General features: G+C 40.2%; 1 pseudogene; it reads right to left on the bottom strand.

Moving 5' to 3' along the window:
• Positions 1-5,016: 5,016 nt before the first annotated feature.
• On the bottom strand, positions 5,017-10,632 carry LOC133752842 (E3 ubiquitin-protein ligase makorin-1-like; annotated as a pseudogene).
• Positions 10,633-10,956: the final 324 nt, after the last annotated feature.

Here is a 10,956-nt window from a genome sequence, read left to right as displayed (position 1 = left end):
AGTAACCTATCCCACCCTACTGAATGGTTTTTCTGAGCAAGCTAGATAGAATGAAGACATGTAAATCAGGTCTTTTGATGGGCTTTGTCCCCACCTTGTACTTGAATGTCAATCAAAATTGTGCTTAAAAACTCTGCAGAACCAGTTGGGTTTTTTTTCCTCTCTTGGAAGCCCCCCTCCATGCTGCTCTGCCTGGAGGTCTTTGACTTTAATAAATTTTGCTTTTTAAATCTCTCTGCTTGTCCACTTGGAAATTCTTCCATGTGAAACAAAGGACTGAGGTAATAATATGTTCTCCACTGCCATTTCCCCATAACATAAGCATTATTTTCTCTCACTGAATTTTCTTGTTAACTTTTTAAACTCACGATATTTCATTTTTAATCATAAAAAACTTATCTAACCTCCAATTTTTTTAGTGATTGTATTCTTTTGCCTTTCTTTCCATCCTATAGCATGGAGTTTGTTAGGTTTTAGGATTTTAGGGTTTGAAGAAGGAGAGGAGACAGCTAGTTAAAGTAGAGAAGATTTTATTCTAGAGGGCACAAAATGGAGGGGAATAAAGAGAGAGTGGCATTGAGCCAGCCCAAACAGAGGGGAGGGAGTTTGAAGCTGATATTGGCAGACAGATAGGATCAAATTGATTAAATCTGTGAGCTGTAGACCACGCCTTTGCCCTGTCCCCTTTTGTGATTTCATGCCCCTGCCTGATCTTACCTGTACATAACCACTCTCCTTTTGGAAGCAGATAAAAGGTGTGGAGCATCCAAGGCTTGCTCTTTGTCTCTGCTTTTCTGCCTGTGGCTACTTCTAACCCCACGCTTTGCTCCACATGACTCCTGGCCTGCTCTGTGCCTGGCATGGACCCAGCTTGTGCTTCTAGACTTCTTTTTCCCCTAAATAAAGCCCTCACTTTCATGTGTATTTCTTGCATTGAATAAATGCTAAAAACTTACCATGTCACCTGGTTTATTTGAGCTGATATTCAGAATTTTTATCTGAATAGACAGCAAGGACCCTTGATATTAATATTGAAATTATTAATAAAGTTAGTCAATAACAAAGCCAGGCTTTATTCCATTTGAGCAGCAGGCAGAGTCCCTTCTTAAGCTGCTTGTTGGAGGAAGTGCAGAGCACCACATCGACTGTGATAAGGTGGGTGGGAGGCATGCAGGAAGGCTCTTACAGCGTATTGTCTTAGCAGTTTGGAATATCCCCAGGTGCAGGGCTCTCCAGAGCAATAAACATCCCACTAGCCTTTATATTATCCACCTGTGCCCAGTTTCATCAGGACTAGAAGTGCAGGCCCCACGTTCTCACAGTTTATTTTATTCAATGACAAATAACACAGTCTTAATCAAAATCTTTGTTACTAATCCTTGACTCAAAGAGTTAAAATCCCAGAAAAGTAGACCTTAAATCAAAAGACAGCCAGTGATAAAATCCATAGAGAGAAAGTTGTTGAAAAAACTTGAAATATAGATGCAATTAATCTGAGAGAGTTAATGGGGCTTCTTGAGCAATCTCATGTGGTAGGCCATCACCATAGGCAGAAATAAGAAAAGCTAAGAGAAGATTCAACCCAATCTTTTGCTGATAACTATCAGGAAGTGCATTTAGTGTATATATATGGAGAGCAAGAACAAGGGAAATCATTCATAAGATATCCGAAAAACCAAATCAGTATTTCTGAACAGGGAAATAGCAAGAGAAAAGGGAACTAACATTTATTTGGCAGTTAAATAAGCCAGGCACTGAGATTTTTGTGTACGTTATGCCTTTAAATTCTAACAGTGGTTTAAGGAATAACATCTCCATTTCACAAAACAAACCACAATTTACAGAAATTGAAGTCATAGAAGCAGTAAATAGTGAGATTTAAACTGATAACAATATTGAGAGATTAGATCTTCCTTCAATATTATAATATTCTTGAGTGACCTAAGATTTTGTACAATAGCAATTAAAGATGGTTGAGCTTGCTTACCATATGAAATTACTCAACATTGAAATACACAATTCCTTTGTAATAATCCTTTTTGAAATCAAGTAAAAATTTCTTGATTGTTTTTCAATTTGATTTATCTCCATGTTTGACTACCTCAATTATTTTGACTGAGAGCACACTGAATCTGCACATGAAAGGACATAGTCATTGCATCCAGATATCCTTTATCATTGATACTAATCTTTAATTTTGGAAGGTTCCAGTGCTACTAAATAGGTTTTCCTGAATGAGGTTTCTTAATTGGATATATATCCAGATCTGATCATTTCATTTAATTCTCATATAATAGGACCAGACTGCACATCACCAGGCATTTTAAATTTGGGACTGCAATATGTTTATATTGAAAGTTGGAGAAAATGACCATTAAGGGTCTAAGATTTCATTATATTCATCTTTATACATGATATGCCTAAAACTTGTTACCAGTTAATGATAAAGAAAAAGTACTTCAATCATTCAAAATCATTACAAATTACCAAAAAATTTAAAAAGTTGTAACTGTTGAAACACTGATTGTTTACAGTTGCATGCACTAGGGTAGTGAGTATAAAATAAAAATTTTTCTGGAAATGTATGGCCTGTATTAAAAAAAATCAAAGCCATTGATAAGTCAACTCAATGTCTGGACCTAAAGAATTGAACAAATACAGAAACAACAGTAGTATATGATATTGACTGTAGCTTAACTGCAATGTAGACACAGTGATTAAAAAAAAAAAGAATGGTCAATGCATTTTTTCCACAAAATGGTACATGATACAACAATAAAAGTTGCATTTAAAATGCCACTTAAGGGAGCCAGTATTGTGATATAATGGGTGAAGCTGCCACCTGCAATGCTGATATCCCATACGGGCACTGGTTCAAGTCTGGGCTGCTCCACTCCAATCTAGTTCCCTGATAATGGCCTGGAAAAAGCAGGGAAAGATGACCCAAGTAGTCAGGCCCCTGCCACTCATGAGGGAGACCTGGAAGAAGCTCCTGGCTTCCATCTGACCCAACCCCAGCCATTGTAGCCATCTGGAGAATGAACCAGTAGATGGGAGATCTCTATCTCCCTCCCTCTCTGTAATGCTTTCAAATAAATAAGTAAAGATTTTTAATAATACAATTTAAAATATTTTATAACTTGTTTATAGCATAGTATTTTATGCCAAGACAGTGGCAGATAAAGATTACCTCAGTTCTTTGTCCCACATGGAAGAATTTCCACATGGACAAGTCAGAGAGAAAGGAAAGATTTATTTAAGTCGAAACCTCCTGACAAAGCGACCTAGAAGGGGGAACCAAGAGAGGCAAAACTCAAAGACCTGGTTGAAGCGGAGGTTTTTAAGCACGATTTGGGGGAAAAACTGACTACCAGCTAACAATCAATTAGAAGGTGGGGACAAAACCCATAAAAAAGGCCTGATTTGTAATCTTATTTGCCCTGTCTAGCTTGCTCACCATAAAACAAAAGCGCCATTAGAAGGGTTGGATAGGTAATCTGTTCTAGTCTCATGATAAAACTGGAAACTCAGAAGGGTAGGATAGACACTTTTGTCTTACTAAAGGCAGCTTTTGGGGAGAAATCCTCAGTGGGATTCAGCACTTTGATTTTGCTAAAGATAACTGTTGGGGGAAGCAAGCATTTTGCACCCTAATAGAAGGAGTCCCATTTCCTCATTTTCCACCAGGACCAACCTAACTGCCTATTAACCCATCTGACTCCTCACAGTATTAAATGAATAATGCAGTTATACAATCTGTAAGAAAAATGACTAGGTAGAAATTTTTAAAAATATGAATGACAACTAATTCAGAAATCATGGTTTATGAATAATTTTTAACTTGTTTATAATTTTAGAGGCTTTCTTATAATGATGAAATATTACCACATAAAAAGTTTATTAATTGACAATTTTACAAGCTATTTTGCCTCTAACTTTTAAACATTAAACATTCACTGATTTATTTCTTTTTTTTCACATAGCACTCCTATTGGTTTTCCTAGAACATTGAAATTACCAATTATTATTCCCAGTAAATGAAATAATTTAAATTTTGTTTGGATGCATTCATTTCCAAATTTGGTTTTGAGGTAATATGATTTTTTTTTACTTCTATGACATTTTAAAAATATCTTTATTAATGGGTAATTTACATAAATAGTTTTCACCAATTTTAAGTACAATTCAATGAGTGTTGTCAAATTATATGCTGTGTTATTTGTGCTTGCTATGTCATGTGCCAAGTTTAAAGCTAGGGTGAGTGCAGTGGAGGATGGCCCAAGTGCTTGGGCCCTGAACCCCATGGGAGACCAGGAGCAGCACCTGGCTCCTGCCATCGGATCAGTGCGGTGCGCCGGCCGCAGCGCGCCTACCGCGGCGGCCATTGGAGGGTGAACCAACGGCAAAAAGGAAGACCTTTCTCTCTGTCTCTCTCTCACTGTCCACTCCGCCTGTCAAAAAAAAAAAAAAAAAAAAGCTAGGGTGTGAATAAAATCCTCCTCTATGCTCCTATATAGTACAACATTGGAGCCTATAAACACCCAGATTAGAAATGATTGCTGTTTCCTCTGGTCATCCTTTCTCTGCCCAAATCCTTGAAATGTTTAAAGGTCACCCTGAGGTTGCCAATATGGTTGATACAGCAAGTTCTATTCTTGCCTCAGTCACCTCTGGAGCTCTAACTTGATAAACTCCATACTTTGAAGTGGAAAACCTCCAAATGCCACCAGTTGTTAGCTCTTTTGAAAGTATCCAGCGTGAGTAGAAATTTGAAAACTTGGAAGCATGTCATGAGTCTGATGAGAGCCAGTAATTATTTCATCAGAAGTGACATAACTACATTACATTTAATAAACACAAGTCTGAAATATTCAGTTATTTTGACATTCAATGCTGTCAGTACCCACCTAACAGATATCCTCATAACTACCCTCCAAGCCTCACAAAATCTTGGATGTGCATGAAAGAGAGGGAATAATAACTTCAATGTGATAAGATAAACCAGAAATGTTGAAACTAAAGTTGGAAACCAGTGGTCACCATGAAAATATAAACTCCTTGAAAATTCCAGAAATCATCAAGAAAGTCTGAGGTTATATGCAGTATTGAATAGGAGTGCAAGGAATTTGATCCAGATGTCAGGCAGTAAGAAGTTTTGAAAAATAGGTCTTTTTTCACCTTTATAATTTGTCAGAAGGTTTAGAATGAAGCTTATGTAAGAATTTTGCTGGGGCCTGCACCGTGGCGTACTAGGTTAATCCTTCTCCTGTGGCACCGGCATCCCATATGGGTGCCGGTTCTAATCCCAGTTGCTCGCCTTCCAGTCCAGCTCTCTGCTGTGGCCTGGGAGGACAGTGGAGGATTTCCCAGGTCCTTGGGCCCCTGCACCCCATGGGGGACCAAGAGGAAGCACCTGGCTCCTGGCTTCGGATCAGTGCAGTTCCGGCCTTAGTGGCCTTTTGAGTAGTGAAGCAACAGAAGGAAGACCTTTCTCTCTGTCTCTCTCTCTCACTGTCTGTAACTCTACCTGTCAAATAAATAAATAAAAATCTTAAAAAATATTTTTGCTAAGACTCCAGGAAAATATAGCTAGAGAGATTGAAAGTATAGAGTGCAATGAGATTGAGGCAAAACAGCAGCAAAAAGTGATTAGAGACTTTGACAAGAACTGCAGTTTGCAAAGCAACATCTCCAGAAGAATTGGATTTAGCACAACAGGACAAAGTCACAGGGTTTCTTGACTTCACAGGATAAATCAGGAGAAAAGGAGGAGGAGTAGATTAAGGCCAATGAAATGGAATTGTTTCTGAAGCGGATGCCTCAAAGAAATCTTATTACAAAGATTCTTATTTAAAGTAATATTATTGAGAGTCCCCTAAGCTCCTATTTTCAGACCTTTCAGACCTCTCTAAGCATCACATTGTAATGTATGTTACTTTCCAAGACTATTATGCCTGGGGCCGGTGCTGTGGTGTAGTGGTTAAAGCTGCTGCCTGCAGTGCTGGCATCACATGTGGACAATGGTTTGAGTCCCGATTGCTCCACTTCCAATCCAGCCCTCTGCTATGGCCTGAGAAATCTGTAGAAGATGGCCCATTTCTGCAAAACTCTGCCTTCCAAATAAGAGAGAGGAGAGGCAGAGAGAGAGAGGTCTTCCATCTGCTGGTTTACCCCCCAACTGGCAGGAATAGCCAGAGCTGCACTGATTCGAAGCTAGGAGCCAGGAGCTTCCTCCGGGTCCCCCACACAAGTGCAGGGGCCCAAGGACTTGGCCCATCTTCTACTGCCTTCCCAGGCCACAGCAAAGAGCTGGATGGGAAGTGGAGCAGCCAGGACTCGAACCAGCATCCACATAGGATGCCAGCACTTCAGGCCAGGGCATTAACCTTCTGCGCCACAGCACCGGCCCCTAAATAAATAAATCGTTAAAAAAAAAAAAAAGAATATTACTATTGACATTGATTAGCAAAATTTAATTTTTTCTATGTTTTTCTCTGTAGATTTCTGCCCAGTCCTTCTGCTCTTCTGTTTTAATTCCATAAAACTATAGATAAGAATCTAGACTCATATGTCATCAGGGATGAAACAGATAAAATGGCTGTAGTACAAAAGGGAGTGGTAGAGCCTATAAGAAGATAGCTTGCCCAGGCTATAGTCATTATCTCTCTCTGTGCACTTCCTCAACCCCTCTCTTTCTCTCTCCCTCTCTCAAATACACATCCCCCAAACAATACTTCTGTCGTAGGAATACAGGCCATGATGTACTGGCTTGAAACTCCAGGTGTAATTGTAAGCACAGTGGTATCTGGAGTAGGACAAATAGGAAACCTGCTCCTGACATGTACTAGAAATATTGCCTTGGGTAAGTTATCTCAGTTCTCTAAGTCTGTATTTCCTCTTTAGTAAACCATGAATAATTATTATTATAGGATTGTTATAGGACTTAGAGGATTTGATTCATGTAAAACGCTTAACACAGTACCTGAGAGATTCAGCACTAAATAAATGAATGTGATCCTATGCTGTTAACTTTCTCCTCCTTTCTCCTTCCCATTCCCTCTCCCTTTCCATCTCTCCTGTCTTCTACATTTCTACCAAGGTGAGATTCCAGACTGTCATCATGTGGTTCATCAGATCATAGAATATTATAACGTTATCAAAGTTTAAATAATACGAGGCAAGGCCAACACCTAAAAATCATGAAATCTACCTCAGAGTGTTTACATTGTTGATGTAAAGTCACTTAATAGCAGATTTGAGACTGAAAGCAAAAACACTGCAATGTCAGGAATGAAGTTCAATAACCAGTCAACTGGATGACAAGATAATATTTACTTGGAATTCAAGGGCACCTATAGTTTTGAGAAAATATTGGTACCTATAAATAAGACTGTAGCCTCCAGGTGCCTACTCTCTTGACATAAAGAGTTCTCATTCTCAGACCTGAAGCTACACAGAATAGAAAAACCTAAATACAAAATCTATTTTGCTACATTTTATAAATCATCACCCTCTCTTTCTGTTTTCTGTTTCCTCCAAGTTGTTGGGAACACACTGATATTAGTACTTAAGTAATGCTCTATTATATGTATTTGAAAACTATTTTTTGATTGTCAGGATGCTGATTATGACATCTTTCTGTTAAAAAGAATTACTAAGAACACATTTCCATGTTTGGTCTCACTCCACTAATAATCAACTAAATTATTTGAATCAGATTACTTTTTTTGTATTTTAAAATAATTTATTAACACTACCACAAACAGTACAAGGTTGGTTAGTAAGAACTCCAAATGTATAAACTATTTGATGTTTTTGTGTGGTTCATTTTCTTCTTTAATTTCATGTTCCTAGTGTTAATTCTTATGAAAGGGAATGACCCCCTCATTCCATTTTGACTTGATTCATTTAGCAGAGGAGAAGTGACAAAGAAGCTGCCCAAATGCTTTGTTTCTATGGAAACAGCTTTTCCCATTTCAGTCCCAAGATGAACAGGAAGGATTAGTTGGATTAATATTAATATTTATAAACACCAAGTTGGATGATTTTCCCTCTTCTCACTCTTCTTTCAGTAATAGGGGATATGGACCGTCAAATGGACTTGCCCTACATCTGACTCTGAGGCTTGAAAGGGATATTATGATGAAATGCATCATCTAAACAAGCACATTTTAAAAATATCTAAAGTTTACACTATATTGATATATATTACTTTTTATACCAACAGTTGACTACTAGGAAGGAGACCCTAGAAAATGCATGTGATTTTGGTTTATCAAATTCTCAGAAATGTTGGAATTAACATTTCAGAAAATCATCTTCGCAAATAGTGCTGCAGAGGACAAAGGTATCATATTTTGGTAAATAGTTATAAGGACTTTGTTTTTGTTTTAAAATTTTTATTTATTTAATTCCTTTGAAAAAGCCACAGAAAGATATCCCATCTGCTGGCTACTCCCCAAATGCCTGCAACATCTGGGGCTGGGCCAGCCCAAAGCCAGTACAGTATGAGGAACTCAATTCAGGTCTCCTACCTGGGGGTCAGGGACCCAACAAGCGGCTGCCTCCTAGGATGTATATTAATAGGAAACTGGAATGGGGGGCAGAGCTGGGAATTAAGCCCAGGCAGCCCAATATGGGATATAGGTGTCCCAAATAATGTCCTAACTCCTAGGCCAAATGTCTGTCCCAGTAAGGGTTCTGGAAGTTAATGTTAACTGTTCAGTAGTGGCAGTGAATTTGATAGACATGATTGCAATTTTCCACATATTTTAAATGTAAGATATTGAGTGGGAAAAAGTGAAAGTGTGAATTAATGAAGTAAATGCACAAACCAATGCTCATGTGTGCACACATGCACATGCATACTCCACCACAAACACCCACGTACCCACTTAGGATCACTTTTGATCTTTCTGCATCTTAACGTAGGGAAATAAGATGAAAATATAAAGAGAAATCAACGAATGAAGTTCATACTACAAAATCTTAATATTTCTATCTAAAATATTTAAAATACAATTTTTCTTCAAGTAGTGAGTATATTATGTAACTTTTGCCTATAACCCCCTTTTTTTCATAATAAGCAAAACAGAACAGTATTTTCAGAGTAGCCTAACTTCTATAAAAATAAATTGAGTAACTTAACAAAACAGTAGTTTTCTTTTTTTTTTACCTTTAAGATGTATTTTTGTAACTTTTTCAAACAGAGAAAATAACACATTCCTTGGGGGAAAGGTAAAGGATGGAGAAGACAGGCCCTGAGTAAAAATGATTACAACAGCACCTGGAGTTGATAGGCCTGCCTAGGAGAGCAACACGCACTGCCACCCCAGCACAGCGGACAGCTGCTGTCTGAGGTGCGGCAGACCAGGCCACACAGCACACAAAGCTGCTCTAGATTCAAGTCATAAAATGAAACAAGTGCCACTCACCTTCAGAGACTGGCGGCGCATCATCCCCACCTGTAGCCACAAGCAAAAGCAACACCTCGCCCAGTTCCAAGATGACATCCTCTTCTTCATTGTCTAAGGGGTTATTGTTCTCTTTCCTCCAAGGGCCTGGTATCTGCTTGAGGTTCCCACTCTCTCTCTCTCTCTGTGGCTCCTCTATAGGGCCATCAGGGTATGCATGCTTATAGAAACGGTTCCCTCCAAATGTGCAGCTCCCATGTCCTTCATCAAAATACCAGCATACCTTGTTGCTCATTGCCTCCTTGTATTCCTGAATGAGTTTCTGTTTCTCTTCTTTCTTGTCTACCCAGTACTCACTTGGAAAGAAACAGAAGTGATCTGGCATTCTGGGAGCACCTTCTGCTCTTGCTCTCCAATTGCTTAGCACTCCTCCACTTGTGAATACACCTGAAACAGTAGATATAGCTGCAGTTGGAGAGGATCCCAGGGTGGCGCTAGCTGGGGTTGGCTTTCTCATGACCACCTCCATGCAGATCCCTCGCACCACGTCCTTACTGCGCTGCACAGTAAAAAGGAGAGCTCCATGTCCTTCTCGTGGGCCTCAACTCTAGATTTTCTGTGCTGTGACCTCTGGGTGGAGGACCTGTAGCTCACACATGCTCTACGGCCCTCGGTGGAGACACACACAGCTCTCCCCATAGCAGCACTCTCCCAGTGCAGCACAGGGGCAAAGCTGCTGCTTTGTTCTGTCTCTGATTCTTCCTTGGTCACTGAGCTCTTTGGGGGTGCTTCAGTGCAGGCAGAGACAGTGCGGCCACAGTAGGGCTGAAACTCAGTAGCATCGGTCCAGTCCTCTGAACCTGCTCCTACAGTTGCAAGGATTTTGCAGTTAGGTCTGTAGTAGTTGTACTGCAGCGTTCTCCATAAATACAGTACCCTCGCTGAACATACTTGCACACTATACCGCACAGACTGTCAGAGAGGTCATGCAAGACCGCTATCTCCTTCCTTACAAACCCCATGCCTAAAATACCTGAAGGTGGCCCGTTTAACCCAGCCGCCTCCGGCGCAGCCTCTGCTGCCGCCCCACCTCCTGACGACCCCCGGGGATGTGGCAGTGACTGGGGATAGGGAGGCGAGAGGCCACTGCCAGCACCGCCTCTGCCAGACCTGCTCCTGATGTTGGGGAGGTTGCGCCCAGAGCTGCAGCCGCCGCCATTACTGTTTATCTCACAGAGCAAAGGCTCCGGAACTTATTTCCGGTTTGGAGAGGCGGGAAGAGAAGGCGGCGAGGCGGGGCGAGGCGAGGCGAATGGAGGGGAAGGAGACTGAGGTATCGGCTTGCTCCATGGATTTCTTATTTTATTTTTTAAAAGTTTTTAATTAGCTTTTAACAGATTCAATATAGTGCTTAGATACATTTAAAAAAAAAAAAGCACAACATGCGTATTGGTGATGGAGGACTCAGTAAGACGGAACTAAGGGTCCGGTGCCGTGGCTCACTTGGTTAATCCTTTGCCTGTGGCGCCGGCATGCCATATGG

The sequence above is a fragment of the Lepus europaeus genome, chromosome X (assembly GCF_033115175.1).
Source record: "Lepus europaeus isolate LE1 chromosome X, mLepTim1.pri, whole genome shotgun sequence".
Classification (NCBI taxonomy): Eukaryota; Metazoa; Chordata; class Mammalia; order Lagomorpha; family Leporidae; genus Lepus; species Lepus europaeus.
Note: the sequence above shows the minus strand (reverse complement) of the source record. Positions and strands in the feature narration are given on the sequence as shown.